The sequence below is a fragment of the Acomys minous genome (genome assembly GCF_964271855.1).
Source record: "Acomys minous genome assembly, chromosome: 11".
Taxonomy (NCBI): Eukaryota; Metazoa; Chordata; class Mammalia; order Rodentia; family Muridae; genus Acomys; species Acomys minous.
In genome coordinates this window covers 116,871,966-116,889,928 of record NC_140492.1, presented here as the reverse complement: position 1 = coordinate 116,889,928, position 17,963 = coordinate 116,871,966, and the positions used below count along the sequence as shown (strand labels likewise).

The window sequence follows — 17,963 nt, the reverse complement described above, 5'->3', positions numbered from 1 at the left end:
TGTCCTGCACTCACTCTGTAGACCAGCCTGGCCTCGAACCCACAGAGATCCACTTGCCTCTGCCTCCGGAGTGCTGGGATTAAAGGCGTGTACCACCATGCCTGGCACCAGTATTCTCAGTTAATCAATCAGTATTTAGCTTGAAACTAGTAATTCAGATACATTAGAAATAGATAGATGGTTTTCAAAGGGGCGGGGGCCGGAGTGGGGGAGAGATGTTCCAGGATATTTGATCCCATTATGACCGCTGAGATTGTGAACTGTAAAAATCTAAATTTATCCCAATGTAACCCCTGAGATTGTGAACTGTAAATGAAAGGCTTTCTCGGCCTAAGTCTGGGAACACGACCCAGACAAGCCTGGGAACTTGACTTAGAAAAGAATTTGTTCCCAGAGTCAGATCGACCAACTTTGGTAAACAATTCTCAGAAAAACCCATCTGGAAATTCCCTAAATTCCCCCAACACCCTTCCTTGCCAAGAATAGCCTGCCCAGACCTATGACCCCTGCAGTAGCCAATAACATTTAAGCAAGTACCCCTAGCAACTGCCAAGAGCCAATCCTCACACGGGGCACTCAGCCCTTCCTAACCTTGCGGTTTTAGCCTTGAAGAATAGCCTGTGACAGTAACTCGGGGTGACTCCGCCTCTCGAGTGCTGAGGTTCCCTGACGTGTCAGCAATAAACCTTGTGCTTTTGCATCAACGCTGTGGTACTCGAGTGGTCTCTCGCGACGACCCCCCACCCGAGTGGACTCTAGGGTCCAACATAAAAACCTGTATTTGTCCTAATGTGACCCCTGAGATTGTGACTGTAACAACCTGTATTTATCCTAATGTAACCCCTGACATTGTGACTGTAAAAACCTGTATTTATCCCAATGTAACCCATGAGTTGTGAGGTATAAAAACCTGTCTTTGATCCCACTGTGATCCCTGAGAGTGTGAACTGTAAAAACCCATTTTTTGCATGTCCTGGGTGAGCCCTGACACACACCTGTATTCCAAGAGCTATCTGTACAGAGAATTTAATAAAGTTAACCCTAAGTCAAGAGGCAGAGCAAGAAACCAGCTGACAGGGATTCCTTTGAGTTGAGGGGTATTTAAGACAGCTGCAGAAGTAGAAGGGCTCTTTACCTTTTAGCTTTTAGCTCTCTGCCTCTCTGAGCCAGCAGGATTTTACCCCAGCATCGGCCTCTGGAGTCTTTATTGGTAAAATCAAATAACTGGGGTTTTTCACTCAAAATTACACTTTCTTTCTTTCTTTCTTTCTTTCTTTTCTTTCTTTCTTCTTTCTCTTTTTCAAAGAATACCAGAGATAAACGGAAGGTGAGCTATAAGACAGATGACATGATGCTAGGAGGAGTGTAAAATAATTACATTATTTACTTATATTATCTATACGAGTGCTTCATTTACGTGTAGTTGGCTTATATGAGAGAAGAGGATATCAGATCACTGAGCCCCCATGTGGTTGCTAGGAATTTTACTCAGGATTTGGAGAAGAGCAGACAGCCCTCCTAACCACTGAACCATCTCTGCAGACAAATTTTCTTTCTCTTTACAGTCGATCGCTTTTATTGCATTACAGTATATTTTACTTACTCTTTCTCTTTTTATCTCATTGCCATTTCATCTTATAATTTTGCAAGGCTGTTTTATTTTATTTCCTTATTTTATATAATTTCATTATCACTTTTCTCTTCATTTTCTGTCACTCGCTACAACATGGAATCAACCTCTTATCATGGTTTCATGACCTATCTGTTTATTTCAAACATTGTGTCATTTTTAGCATCACTTTATTTAATTTCATTATGTCTTTTCATTTCATTTGTGTACATTTCATTGTATTAGAGTGGATGACAGTTTCTGCCAGTACACTGTATGTTACACTCTATTTCAATTCATTTCCTTTGGTTTTGTTTTGTTTTGGCTTAGTTTTGGGTTTTTTCTTATAAAAAAAATCTAAGATGAAATACAATGCGGGAGATAATGAAAGCAAATATAAAGTACTGCAATGAAATGTAATTAAAAACTAAAATGATGAGGGCTGGAGAGATGGCTCAGAGGTTAAGAGCACTGCCTGCTCCTCAGAAGGTCTTGAGTTCGTTTCCCAGCAACCACATGGTGGCTCACAGCCATCTATGATGAGATCTGGTGCCCTCTTCTGGCCTGCAGGTGTACATGCATGAAGAGCGCTGTATACATAATAAATTTTAAAAGAAAAAGGAAATAATATTTTTAAAAGATAATTGGTTACATAATAAAAATCTAAAAAGTAAAAAAGAAAAAACAAATGAGAAGAGGGATCATTTTCATAACCAAGACCCCCCTCTTCAAAATACCTTTGTAACAGCCACAGTGCCTCCACCTTTTAAACCAAAACCTAAACCAAAACAAAAAGTAAAAATACCCACTAATGTAAAATTCATGAAAACGGTTAAAAACAAACAAAACAAAAAAAGAACTTAAATTTCTACCTCCCAATAACCTCTCAATAGAGAGGCCCTCAATAAAAACCTCTTCCTTTAAAAACACTTAAACGGCTTCAGTATTCTGTAAAAAATTTGGGACCTAATGCCCCACATACTTTAAAAATTATAAAACTGATGAAAAACATATGGCTAACACCATATCATTGGTTTCAAACAACAAAATCTACCCTAAATCCAAGTCAATTTGTGATTTAAAAAGCAAAATATAAGAATAAGACAAAAAAAAAAACTATACAAACTGCTACCCTTTAAAAAAAAGACAAACTTACTTTAACAATACTCGTAGATAAAGATGACTATGCCTCCCCACAAGGGGTACAAATAAGTTTAAATTTTTTTAAGTTATAAAAACAACAATTACAACCAAAAAAAAAAAAAATACCCCCTAATAAAAACAAAACAACTGTACTTACAAAAACAAAAACCAAAGAAATGTACAAAAATTTTATAGCCAAACTAAAAAAAAAAAAAAAACAGTAAATAAGATACTTCCTACCTCTGAGAGATCAAACATATTATTAAAACAACTTACATTAAAATATAACAATACTCTCTACCAAAAACTAATCAAACCAAGTAAAAAAAACAAAAACTATATAAAATTACATTAAAGTATATATAAATGCCCCAGCCAACGGTAGGTCCAAAATATAACCTACACACTGTAACTATATATATATAAATATTTTTCATGCCTTCAAAACTTTAAAAAAGGTAACAAATAAAAAAATTTCATTCTTTTTTTTTAATGGTCAACAGGGTCACATTAATCATGATTACACCAGGAAAAAAAAAAAAACCCTCCTATACAATAAACAAGCCTCCAGAGTTATGTCCTCAGTGTAAAAAACAAAACAAACAAAAAAAACCATTAAAAACATAAGTACAAATCAAAGTTTCACAAAGATAAACTCCCCTTACAGTTAAAAAACAAAAACAAAATAAGGGGTAAACTCTCAGCCCAAAAACAAAAAGAGGGCATAAAAAATAATAATAATAACTTAAATCCCCTTGCCCCTAAATTTAACATCTTAATTTTCCCAAAAATAACACCAAAAAACACAAAGTTAGATCTTACAGTAAATAAAGATTATCTACTTTCTCTTTACAAAAAAATACAATTAATAAAAGCAAGATATAATAGATCACTACCTTCAAACACCTTTGGCCTTATAATAAGAAAACATTCAAATTATTTAAATAAAAAAAAAAAAAACCTTAAAAGTACTCCCAAAAATAATTAACTCTAATTTCCAAAAATAAAAAAAAAAATTATAATTACAAAATTTTTAAAAACTATACAGTTGCACAGAGATCAATGGGTAACTCAAATTCTGTTACTTCCCTATGTTCAACTGCCTAATCCAATTTTAAAACAAACGTTTTAAGTCCAGGCCTAAACTCAAAAAATAACCAAACAAAAACTTCTAATAACCATAAAAATATTCAAAAAATATTAAATTATATGCAAATAAAATTTCATAAATAAATAAAAAGCTTATTTAAATTAATCAATAACCCCTAATACACAAAAAATACAAACATTACAACAGTTTGTGAAAAAGCAATTAAATACAAAACATATTAAAAATTCAAATAGTCCATAAAATACTCCTGTGTTTGTTGTTAAAAAATCAAAAAAAATTTACAAAATTTTAAAACTATAAATAAAACTATACATGATATGAGGTTTCTTCAATGTGGTCTCCTTTCTCCTGTAACTATTCCCAGAAAATATTACATTATTGTTACAAATCCAAAAGATTGGTTTTTTACTGTTAAATTACTTCCTAAAAATTCTCATAAATTTACATTTAACACACCTTCAGTTAACTTTCAAAAACCTTATCCAAGATATCGTTAAAAAGTTTTTCCTCAAAAAAATAAAAAGTACTCTATGAAACAATTGCATAATTTGTTTAAAACTCTAAAAAAACAGTCCAAATCCAAGATCTCCCAAATAGTTAACACAAAACGCCTTACAACAACTAAAACTAATAAAACGAAAATTACAAAATGCCAAAGTACAACAAATTAATTATACAAAACCTTGATCTCTTATTATATTAAAAACTAACTATATGGCCACTGCCTGCCTCTAACAAAATAAAATCTTAAAATAAATATATTTACCTCATACACAAATAAAAATAGTTTCTTCGTATCCATATATGTGTAACCAGTTAATTATAAAAAAGGGCCAGATGCCTTAATCACCTCAGAAAAAGATAAACTTATATGCTTCCACAAAATACACAATCACCCATCTAAATCCCAGACCAGCCAATCCAACCTTTCAATCAAAAACCTTTTGTCAAAAAAAAAAAAAATCAAAATCAATATTACAGATTTAAAAATGAGATATTTTCATATATATTTTTCTACATGTATGCTCACTACTTGTATAGATCCTTCTTTAAACATATCGTATTCTGTCATGATGTTTTTTTAAAAAACAAAATATGTTATACTACCAATAAATCTTTTAAAAGATCCATGATTTAATAATACAACTCTACAAACTTTTTAAAAGGTCATTAAACTCATTAAGCCTAAAAATTTTCTTACAGTTCTCATCTTAAGGATTAATACTGTAATAATTATTCTTACAACTTTTACAACTGTTACATTAACTTCAAAACTACAAACTACTCATTTTGTTAGTAACTGAAAGAAAAATGTTTCCCAGGCCCTCACTAAACAACAAATTATAAATAAAAAGTTTAAAACAAAGATTAATACTCTAAAAGATATAGTTTTAACACTCAAAAATAAAAAATAAAAAATATCAAGATTCGGGTATCTACCCGATAGCATACAAACTTTAAGTATGTATAGGTTACATCTCTTCCTTATAATAAAACTATGTTAAAATCTTACTAAAAATCATTTATTAAAAATTTAAAAAAATAATCATCTTACCCAAAATATACAAACTCTTCAAACACAAAATTAAAAAAAAAAAAAACACCTAACTAAATCATTACAAACAAAACTTGCCAACTTAAATCCTAACAATTAACTACATTAATTAATTTCTATCGAGGTCCTCACTAGGGTAGTGTTTCTTTTAATGTATCCAGTTGTATCAGTTCTATGTGCCAGAGAACAGAAAACAGCAAAAAATTTCATTAGATATACCTTGTCTATTTAAGACTTTCCCTCTGAGCGCCCTGGCACAGTCCATCTCTTTGTATCCGAGTGTTGAACGAGTTCTGTTCTAAACTTTTTGAGACTACAAGCCACGATTACCGAAAAACCTGCCTCTTTGTACCCAAAAACTGAGCTCTGAGATACTGCAAAAACTAAAAACGGTTTAAGAAAACCGAACGCAAACGTATCTTTTGCATATACCACAGTGAGCTATTGTGAAACCGTGACAGGAAATCCCCTGTCTATTTCTTATCCTCTGTCTGGCCTGGCAGAAGTCAACCTCTGTATCCTGTGTTCAGAAGTTCTGTTCTAACCTTTTTAAAGCTGAAAACAACTATTACCAAAAATCTATATCAATTTGAGTTTACACCTGACTGGCCTGAGCCAGCACTGCCTGCCTCTTTATATCCAAACTGTTCAGCGACATCTATAGTTCAAAGCTTTGTGAGACTGAATAAACAGTCACTGGGAGAGAAGAAGAAAAAGAAAAAGAAAGAAAAGCCTGGGATAAATATAAATAAATAAATAAATAAATATCTGAGTTGGTTGAAAGATTTTACAGCGGGCTGGTTGAGGCAGGCTCTGCCTCACTACTGTACCCAAGCTGCTAAGCAGACAGCGAGAGCCTGTGATATACCACCGTATAGCTACTCCCTGAGTGGTGTTTGACCCATGGAGCGAAATTTGTGGACTGTGAACATGAAAGAGGCTTCGGATGAAAACGATATAAATGAAAATATTACCAAGAATGTCCAAACTATCTTAACCATGCCTGATAAAATAATTGTACAAGTCGGAGAATTCCGTATACTAATACAGAGAAGAGGTGAGAGACCAGAGACCAAGGAAGTCCGAGGACAGCAAGGGCTTAGTGGGGACCCTATGGTACCTAAGGAAATTCAGGATCGAGATAAGCAATCCATTGACCCTACAGTGCCACCTCTTAATGAAACTGAGGAACGGCGACCACCCCCACTAGCTTTCCCAGTCACCAGGGATTATATGGATCCCTCAGATATAGGGGTTAAGAGATTTCAAGATAGCCTCAAAAAACCATACAAGCTGGAATTTAAAGATGAACTAGGGAGAGCAGACCTGAAGCACGTTGTTATAGACGGGAGTAACGTTGCCATGGCCCATGGTCTGCAAAGGTTCTTTAGCTGCCGGGGAATAGCCATTGCAGTGGAACATTTTTGGAAGCTTGGCAGCCGAGACATCACTGTGTTTGTCCCACAGTGGAGAACGAGGCGGGACCCTAATATCACTGAACAGCACTTTTTAAAACAGCTCCATGAGGCTGGAATATTATCTTTCACCCCTGCCCGGACAGTCTTGGGGAAAAGAATCGCTTCTCATGATGACAGGTTCCTACTCCACTTAGCAGAGAGGACTGGGGGTGTGATTGTCACCAATGATAACTTCAGAGAGTTTGTGACTGAGTCAGCGTCCTGGAGAGAAATTATTACAAGAAGACTGCTTCAGTACACCTTCGTGGGGGACATATTTATGGTTCCCGATGACCCTCTGGGAACAAACGGACCTCAGCTACAAGAATTTCTTCGAAAGGCAAGTTCTAAAAGTCTTGGGAAAAATCAAAGTGGCAGATGTTTCAATTGTGGTCATCAAGGCCATTTGAAAAAGGACTGTCGGCAAGGCTTCCCTAGACACAGTGGCGTGTCTATAGCTAATCCACAAAGAAGGCCCCAGCCTCCTGGAGTCTGCAGAAGGTGTGGCAAGGGCGGGCATTGGACTAGCCAGTGCAGATCCTCAAGAGACAGGCGAGGGAACCCTCTGCCCAGGGGGCCTCCCTGCCAAGGGGGCCGCTAGAGGGCCCCAACCTCCAATTCCCTTCTCTCATTTCCTGTCAGCTTAGGAGAAACTCATCCACAGAGCAATCGAAGGATGCAGTGCCTGTTGTTAAACACGGCACTGCCAATCATTTGACTGTCTTAGAGTTCAAATTGTTCCTTTTGATTTAGTCGAAAGGGCGGGTACAGAAATAGATAGGAACAATAGCAAAACCAGGGTAGATTATTGAACCTGCGCTTATAGAACTTTGTATACAAAGGTACAAAATTAAGGTGATAATTGGTTACATTGGTATAGATCCTTTGCATAGTGATAGAAAATTAAGGTTATCTTTTGGTTTCAGCATACCGTGGACCAACTCATTTTAAGGTATTGTACCTTTGTCATCTTAAAACAGCAATGTGAAGTTCTAGTCTTTTTGAAAGCTACCATCACAAACTATTTAGGGTAATAAGGAAATGCAAACTAACAGTCCATCAAATTTGTGGTTTTGTCAGATACTAGTTTTCTAAATTTTTTTTAGATTTGTTTTTTTCCAGACAAGTTTTCTCTGTGTAGCCTGGGCTGTCCTGCACTCACTCTGTAGACCAGCCTGGCCTCGAACCCACAGAGATCCACTTGCCTCTGCCTCCGCAGTGCTGGGATTAAAGGCGTGTACCACCATGCCTGGCACCAGTATTCTCAGTTCATCAATCAGTATTTAGCTTGAAACTAGTAATTCAGATACATTAGAAATAGATAGATGGTTTTCAAAGGGGCGGGGGCCGGAGTAGGGGAGAGATGTTCCAGGATATTTGATCCCATTGTGATCCCTGAGATTGTGAACTGTAAAAATCTAAATTTATCCCAATGTAACCCCTGAGATTGTGAACTGTAAATGAAAGGCTTTCTCGGCCTAAGTCTGGGAACACGACCCAGACAAGCCTGGGAACTTGACTCAGAAAAGAATTTGTTCCCAGAGTCAGATCGACCAACTTTGGTAAACAATTCTCAGAAAAACCCATCTGGAAATTCCCTAAATTCCCCCAACACCCTTCCTTGCCAAGAATAGCCTGCCCAGACCTATGACCCCTGCAGTAGCCAATAACATTTAAACAAGTACCCCTAGCAACTGCCAAGAGCCAATCCTCACACGGGGCACTCAGCCCCTCCTAACCTTGCTGTTTTAGCCTTGAAGAATAGCCTGTGACAGTAACTCGGGGTGACTCCGCCTCTCGAGTGCTGAGGTTCCCTGACGTGTCAGCAATAAACCTTGTGCTTTTGCATCAACGCTGTGGTACTCGAGTGGTCTCTCGCGACGACCCCCCACCCGAGTGGACTCTAGGGTCCAACATAAAAACCTGTATTTGTCCTAATGTGGCCCCTGAGATTGTGACTGTAACAACCTGTATTTATCCTAATGTAACCCCTGACATTGTGACTGTAAAAACCTGTATTTATCCCAATGTAACCCATGAGTTGTGAGGTATAAAAACCTGTCTTTGATCCCACTGTGATCCCTGAGAGTGTGAACTGTAAAAACCCATTTTTTGCATGTCCTGGGTGAGCCCTGACACACACCTGTATTCCAAGAGCTATCTGTACAGAGAATTTAATAAAGTTAACCCTAAGTCAAGAGGCAGAGCAAGAAACCAGCTGACAGGGATTCCTTTGAGTTGAGGGGTATTTAAGACAGCTGCAGAAGTAGAAGGGCTCTTTACCTTTTAGCTTTTAGCTCTCTGCCTCTCTGAGCCAGCAGGATTTTACCCCAGCATCGGCCTCTGGAGTCTTTATTGGTAAAATCAAATAACTGGGGTTTTTCACTCAAAATTACACTTACTTTCTTTCTTTCTTTCTTTCTTTCTTTCTTTCTTTTCTTTCTTTCTTCTTTCTCTTTTTCAAAGAATACCAGAGATAAACGGAAGGTGAGCTATAAGACAGATGACATGATGCTAGGAGGAGTGTAAAATAATTACAATTTATTTACTTATATTATCTATACGAGTGCTTCATTTACGTGTAGTTGGCTTATATGAGAGAAGAGGATATCAGATCACTGAGCCCCCATGTGGTTGCTAGGAATTTTACTCAGGATTTGGAGAAGAGCAGACAGTCCTCCTAACCACTGAACCATCTCTGCAGACAAATTTTCTTTCCCTTTACAGTCGATCGCTTTTATTGCATTACAGTATATTTTACTTACTCTTTCTCTTTTTATCTCATTGCCATTTCATCTTATAATTTTGCAAGGCTGTTTTATTTTATTTCCTTATTTTATATAATTTCATTATCACTTTTCTCTTCACTTTCTGTCACTCGCTACAACATGGAATCAACCTCTTATCATGGTTTCATGACCTATCTGTTTATTTCAAACATTGTGTCATTTTTAGCATCACTTTATTTAACTTCATTATGTCTTTTCATTTCATTTGTGTACATTTCATTGTATTAGAGTGGATGACAGTTTCTGCCAGTACACTGTATGTTACACTCTATTTCAATTCATTTCCTTTGGTTTTGTTTTGTTTTGGCTTAGTTTTGGGGTTTTTTCTTATAAAAAAAATCTAAGATGAAATACAATGCGGGAGATAATGAAAGCAAATATAAAGTACTGCAATGAAATGTAATTAAAAACTAAAATGATGAGGGCTGGAGAGATGGCTCAGAGGTTAAGAGCACTGCCTGCTCCTCGGAAGGTCTTGAGTTCGTTTCCCAGCAACCACATGGTGGCTCACAGCCATCTATGATGAGATCTGGTGCCCTCTTCTGGCCTGCAGGTGTACATGCATGAAGAGCGCTGTATACATAATAAATTTAAAAAGAAAAAGGAAATAATATTTTTTAAAAGATAATTGGTTACATAATAAAAATCTAAAAAGTAAAAAAGAAAAAACAAATGAGAAGAGGGATCATTTTCATAACCAAGACCCCCCTCTTCAAAATACCTTTGTAACAGCCACAGTGCCTCCACCTTTTAAACCAAAACCTAAACCAAAACAAAAAGTAAAAATACCCACTAATGTAAAATTCATGAAAACGGTTAAAAACAAACAAAACAAAAAAAGAACTTAAATTTCTACCTCCCAATAACCTCTCAATAGAGAGGCCCTCAATAAAAACCTCTTCCTTTAAAAACACTTAAACGGCTTCAGTATTCTGTAAAAAATTTGGGACCTAATGCCCCACATACTTTAAAAATTATAAAACTGATGAAAAACATATGGCTAACACCATATCATTGGTTTCAAACAACAAAATCTACCCTAAATCCAAGTCAATTTGTGATTTAAAAAGCAAAATATAAGAATAAGACAAAAAAAAAAACTATACAAACTGCTACCCTTTAAAAAAAAGACAAACTTACTTTAACAATACTCGTAGATAAAGATGACTATGCCTCCCCACAAGGGGTACAAATAAGTTTAAATTTTTTTAAGTTATAAAAACAACAATTACAACCAAAAAAAAAAAAATACCCCCTAATAAAAACAAAACAACTGTACTTACAAAAACAAAAACCAAAGAAATGTACAAAAATTTTATAGCCAAACTAAAAAAAAAAAAAAAACAGTAAATAAGATACTTCCTACCTCTGAGAGATCAAACATATTATTAAAACAACTTACATTAAAATATAACAATACTCTCTACCAAAAACTAATCAAACCAAGTAAAAAAAACAAAAACTATATAAAATTACATTAAAGTATATATAAATGCCCCAGCCAACGGTAGGTCCAAAATATAACCTACACACTGTAACTATATATATATAAATATTTTTCATGCCTTCAAAACTTTAAAAAAGGTAACAAATAAAAAAATTTCATTCTTTTTTTTTAATGGTCAACAGGGTCACATTAATCATGATTACACCAGGAAAAAAAAAAAAACCCTCCTATACAATAAACAAGCCTCCAGAGTTATGTCCTCAGTGTAAAAAACAAAACAAACAAAAAAAACCATTAAAAACATAAGTACAAATCAAAGTTTCACAAAGATAAACTCCCCTTACAGTTAAAAAACAAAAACAAAATAAGGGGTAAACTCTCAGCCCAAAAACAAAAAGAGGGCATAAAAAATAATAATAATAACTTAAATCCCCTTGCCCCTAAATTTAACATCTTAATTTTCCCAAAAATAACACCAAAAAACACAAAGTTAGATCTTACAGTAAATAAAGATTATCTACTTTCTCTTTACAAAAAAATACAATTAATAAAAGCAAGATATAATAGATCACTACCTTCAAACACCTTTGGCCTTATAATAAGAAAACATTCAAATTATTTAAATAAAAAAAAAAAACCTTAAAAGTACTCCCAAAAATAATTAACTCTAATTTCCAAAAATAAAAAAAAAATTATAATTACAAAATTTTTAAAAACTATACAGTTGCACAGAGATCAATGGGTAACTCAAATTCTGTTACTTCCCTATGTTCAACTGCCTAATCCAATTTTAAAACAAACGTTTTAAGTCCAGGCCTAAACTCAAAAAATAACCAAACAAAAACTTCTAATAACCATAAAAATATTCAAAAAATATTAAATTATATGCAAATAAAATTTCATAAATAAATAAAAAGCTTATTTAAATTAATCAATAACCCCTAATACACAAAAAATACAAACATTACAACAGTTTGTGAAAAAGCAATTAAATACAAAACATATTAAAAATTCAAATAGTCCATAAAATACTCCTGTGTTTGTTGTTAAAAAATCAAAAAAAATTTACAAAATTTTAAAACTATAAATAAAACTATACATGATATGAGGTTTCTTCAATGTGGTCTCCTTTCTCCTGTAACTATTCCCAGAAAATATTACATTATTGTTACAAATCCAAAAGATTGGTTTTTTACTGTTAAATTACTTCCTAAAAATTCTCATAAATTTACATTTAACACACCTTCAGTTAACTTTCAAAAACCTTATCCAAGATATCGTTAAAAAGTTTTTCCTCAAAAAAATAAAAAGTACTCTATGAAACAATTGCATAATTTGTTTAAAACTCTAAAAAAACAGTCCAAATCCAAGATCTCCCAAATAGTTAACACAAAACGCCTTACAACAACTAAAACTAATAAAACGAAAATTACAAAATGCCAAAGTACAACAAATTAATTATACAAAACCTTGATCTCTTATTATATTAAAAACTAACTATATGGCCACTGCCTGCCTCTAACAAAATAAAATCTTAAAATAAATATATTTACCTCATACACAAATAAAAATAGTTTCTTCGTATCCATATATGTGTAACCAGTTAATTATAAAAAAGGGCCAGATGCCTTAATCACCTCAGAAAAAGATAAACTTATATGCTTCCACAAAATACACAATCACCCATCTAAATCCCAGACCAGCCAATCCAACCTTTCAATCAAAAACCTTTTGTCAAAAAAAAAAAAATCAAAATCAATATTACAGATTTAAAAATGAGATATTTTCATATATATTTTTCTACATGTATGCTCACTACTTGTATAGATCCTTCTTTAAACATATCGTATTCTGTCATGATGTTTTTTTAAAAAACAAAATATGTTATACTACCAATAAATCTTTTAAAAGATCCATGATTTAATAATACAACTCTACAAACTTTTTAAAAGGTCATTAAACTCATTAAGCCTAAAAATTTTCTTACAGTTCTCATCTTAAGGATTAATACTGTAATAATTATTCTTACAACTTTTACAACTGTTACATTAACTTCAAAACTACAAACTACTCATTTTGTTAGTAACTGAAAGAAAAATGTTTCCCAGGCCCTCACTAAACAACAAATTATAAATAAAAAGTTTAAAACAAAGATTAATACTCTAAAAGATATAGTTTTAACACTCAAAAATAAAAAATAAAAAATATCAAGATTCGGGTATCTACCCGATAGCATACAAACTTTAAGTATGTATAGGTTACATCTCTTCCTTATAATAAAACTATGTTAAAATCTTACTAAAAATCATTTATTAAAAATTTAAAAAAATAATCATCTTACCCAAAATATACAAACTCTTCAAACACAAAATTAAAAAAAAAAAAAACACCTAACTAAATCATTACAAACAAAACTTGCCAACTTAAATCCTAACAATTAACTACATTAATTAATTTCTATCGAGGTCCTCACTAGGGTAGTGTTTCTTTTAATGTATCCAGTTGTATCAGTTCTATGTGCCAGAGAACAGAAAACAGCAAAAAATTTCATTAGATATACCTTGTCTATTTAAGACTTTCCCTCTGAGCGCCCTGGCACAGTCCATCTCTTTGTATCCGAGTGTTGAACGAGTTCTGTTCTAAACTTTTTGAGACTACAAGCCACGATTACCGAAAAACCTGCCTCTTTGTACCCAAAAACTGAGCTCTGAGATACTGCAAAAACTAAAAACGGTTTAAGAAAACCGAACGCAAACGTATCTTTTGCATATACCACAGTGAGCTATTGTGAAACCGTGACAGGAAATCCCCTGTCTATTTCTTATCCTCTGTCTGGCCTGGCAGAAGTCAACCTCTGTATCCTGTGTTCAGAAGTTCTGTTCTAACCTTTTTAAAGCTGAAAACAACTATTACCAAAAATCTATATCAATTTGAGTTTACACCTGACTGGCCTGAGCCAGCACTGCCTGCCTCTTTATATCCAAACTGTTCAGCGACATCTATAGTTCAAAGCTTTGTGAGACTGAATAAACAGTCACTGGGAGAGAAGAAGAAAAAGAAAAAGAAAGAAAAGCCTGGGATAAATATAAATAAATAAATAAATAAATATCTGAGTTGGTTGAAAGATTTTACAGCGGGCTGGTTGAGGCAGGCTCTGCCTCACTACTGTACCCAAGCTGCTAAGCAGACAGCGAGAGCCTGTGATATACCACCGTATAGCTACTCCCTGAGTGGTGTTTGACCCATGGAGCGAAATTTGTGGACTGTGAACATGAAAGAGGCTTCGGATGAAAACGATATAAATGAAAATATTACCAAGAATGTCCAAACTATCTTAACCATGCCTGATAAAATAATTGTACAAGTCGGAGAATTCCGTATACTAATACAGAGAAGAGGTGAGAGACCAGAGACCAAGGAAGTCCGAGGACAGCAAGGGCTTAGTGGGGACCCTATGGTACCTAAGGAAATTCAGGATCGAGATAAGCAATCCATTGACCCTACAGTGCCACCTCTTAATGAAACTGAGGAACGGCGACCACCCCCACTAGCTTTCCCAGTCACCAGGGATTATATGGATCCCTCAGATATAGGGGTTAAGAGATTTCAAGATAGCCTCAAAAAACCATACAAGCTGGAATTTAAAGATGAACTAGGGAGAGCAGACCTGAAGCACGTTGTTATAGACGGGAGTAACGTTGCCATGGCCCATGGTCTGCAAAGGTTCTTTAGCTGCCGGGGAATAGCCATTGCAGTGGAACATTTTTGGAAGCTTGGCAGCCGAGACATCACTGTGTTTGTCCCACAGTGGAGAACGAGGCGGGACCCTAATATCACTGAACAGCACTTTTTAAAACAGCTCCATGAGGCTGGAATATTATCTTTCACCCCTGCCCGGACAGTCTTGGGGAAAAGAATCGCTTCTCATGATGACAGGTTCCTACTCCACTTAGCAGAGAGGACTGGGGGTGTGATTGTCACCAATGATAACTTCAGAGAGTTTGTGACTGAGTCAGCGTCCTGGAGAGAAATTATTACAAGAAGACTGCTTCAGTACACCTTCGTGGGGGACATATTTATGGTTCCCGATGACCCTCTGGGAACAAACGGACCTCAGCTACAAGAATTTCTTCGAAAGGCAAGTTCTAAAAGTCTTGGGAAAAATCAAAGTGGCAGATGTTTCAATTGTGGTCATCAAGGCCATTTGAAAAAGGACTGTCGGCAAGGCTTCCCTAGACACAGTGGCGTGTCTATAGCTAATCCACAAAGAAGGCCCCAGCCTCCTGGAGTCTGCAGAAGGTGTGGCAAGGGCGGGCATTGGACTAGCCAGTGCAGATCCTCAAGAGACAGGCGAGGGAACCCTCTGCCCAGGGGGCCTCCCTGCCAAGGGGGCCGCTAGAGGGCCCCAACCTCCAATTCCCTTCTCTCATTTCCTGTCAGCTTAGGAGAAACTCATCCACAGAGCAATCGAAGGATGCAGTGCCTGTTGTTAAACACGGCACTGCCAATCATTTGACTGTCTTAGAGTTCAAATTGTTCCTTTTGATTTAGTCGAAAGGGCGGGTACAGAAATAGATAGGAACAATAGCAAAACCAGGGTAGATTATTGAACCTGCGCTTATAGAACTTTGTATACAAAGGTACAAAATTAAGGTGATAATTAGTTACATTGGTATAGATCCTTTGCATAGTGATAGAAAATTAAGGTTATCTTTTGGTTTCAGCATACCGTGGACCAACTCATTTTAAGGTATTGTACCTTTGTCATCTTAAAACAGCAATGTGAAGTTCTAGTCTTTTTGAAAGCTACCATCACAAACTATTTAGGGTAATAAGGAAATGCAAACTAATAGTCCATCAAATTTGTGGTTTTGTCAGATACTAGTTTTCTAAATTTTTTTTAGATTTGTTTTTTTCCAGACAAGTTTTCTCTGTGTAGCCTGGGCTGTCCTGCACTCACTCTGTAGACCAGCCTGGCCTCGAACCCACAGAGATCCACTTGCCTCTGCCTCCGGAGTGCTGGGATTAAAGGCGTGTACCACCATGCCTGGCACCAGTATTCTCAGTTAATCAATCAGTATTTAGCTTGAAACTAGTAATTCAGATACATTAGAAATAGATAGATGGTTTTCAAAGGGGCGGGGGCCGGAGTGGGGGAGAGATGTTCCAGGATATTTGATCCCATTGTGATCGCTGAGATTGTGAACTGTAAAAATCTAAATTTATCCCAATGTAACCCCTGAGATTGTGAACTGTAAATGAAAGGCTTTCTCGGCCTAAGTCTGGGAACACGACCCAGACAAGCCTGGGAACTTGACTCAGAAAAGAATTTGTTCCCAGAGTCAGATCGACCAACTTTGGTAAACAATTCTCAGAAAAACCCATCTGGAAATTCCCTAAATTCCCCCAACACCCTTCCTTGCCAAGAATAGCCTGCCCAGACCTATGACCCCTGCAGTAGCCAATAACATTTAAGCAAGTACCCCTAGCAACTGCCAAGAGCCAATCCTCACACGGGGCACTCAGCCCCTCCTAACCTTGCGGTTTTAGCCTTGAAGACTAGCCTGTGACAGTAACTCGGGGTGACTCCGCCTCTCGAGTGCTGAGGTTCCCTGACGTGTCAGCAATAAACTTGTGCTTTTGCATCAACGCTGTGGTACTCGAGTGGTCTCTGGCGACGACCCCCCCACCCGAGTGGACTCTAGGGTCCAACATAAAAACCTGTATTTGTCCTAATGTGGCCCCTGAGATTGTGACTGTAACAACCTGTATTTATCCTAATGTAACCCCTGACATTGTGACTGTAAAAACCTGTATTTATCCCAATGTAACCCATGAGTTGTGAGGTATAAAAACCTGTCTTTGATCCCACTGTGATCCCTGAGAGTGTGAACTGTAAAAATCCATTTTTTGCATGTCCTGGGTGAGCCCTGACACACACCTGTATTCCAAGAGCTATCTGTACAGAGAATTTAATAAAGTTAACCCTAAGTCAAGAGGCAGAGCAAGAAACCAGCTGACAGGGATTCCTTTGAGTTGAGGGGTATTTAAGACAGCTGCAGAAGTAGAAGGGCTCTTTACCTTTTAGCTTTTAGCTCTCTGCCTCTCTGAGCCAGCAGGATTTTACCCCAGCATCGGCCTCTGGAGTCTTTATTGGTAAAATCAAATAACTGGGGTTTTTCACTCAAAATTACACTTTCTTTCTTTCTTTCTTTCTTTCTTTCTTTTCTTTCTTTCTTCTTTCTCTTTTTCAAAGAATACCAGAGATAAACGGAAGGTGAGCTATAAGACAGATGACATGATGCTAGGAGGAGTGTAAAATAATTACAATGTATTTACTTATATTATCTATACGAGTGCTTCATTTACGTGTAGTTGGCTTATATGAGAGAAGAGGATATCAGATCACTGAGCCCCCATGTGGTTGCTAGGCATTTTACTCAGGATTTGGAGAAGAGCAGACAGTCCTCCTAACCACTGAACCATCTCTGCAGACAAATTTTCTTTCTCTTTACAGTCGATGGCTTTTATTGCATTACAGTATATTTTACTTACTCTTTCTCTTTTTATCTCATTGCCATTTCATCTTATAATTTTGCAAGGCTGTTTTATTTTATTTCCTTATTTTATATAATTTCATTATCACTTTTCTCTTCATTTTCTGTCACTCGCTACAACATGGAATCAACCTCTTATCATGGTTTCATGACCTATCTGTTTATTTCAAACATTGTGTCATTTTTAGCATCACTTTATTTAATTTCATTATGTCTTTTCATTTCATTTGTGTACATTTCATTGTATTAGAGTGGATGACAGTTTCTGCCAGTACACTGTATGTTACACTCTATT

The 17,963-nt window shown here is 35.9% G+C and overlaps 2 long non-coding RNA genes across 3 annotated transcripts; both read right to left on the bottom strand.

The window, feature by feature from the left end:
- Positions 1-512: 512 nt before the first annotated feature.
- Positions 513-6,052, bottom strand: LOC311608303. 2 transcript variants are annotated; one of them, XR_014782900.1, is made up of 3 exons: positions 5,638-6,052; positions 2,347-2,387; positions 513-1,332 (listed from the first exon to the last, which is right to left on the bottom strand). It is a non-coding gene; the product is annotated as an uncharacterized lncRNA (long non-coding RNA). The 2 variants fall into 2 exon arrangements; XR_014782901.1 differs by lacking the exon at positions 5,638-6,052 and adding an exon at positions 4,630-5,288.
- A 2,468-nt stretch (positions 6,053-8,520) lies between these two features.
- On the bottom strand, positions 8,521-13,323 carry LOC311608305. The gene is made up of 3 exons (XR_014782903.1): positions 12,665-13,323; positions 10,386-10,426; positions 8,521-9,367 (listed from the first exon to the last, which is right to left on the bottom strand). It is a non-coding gene; the product is annotated as an uncharacterized lncRNA (long non-coding RNA).
- Positions 13,324-17,963: the final 4,640 nt, after the last annotated feature.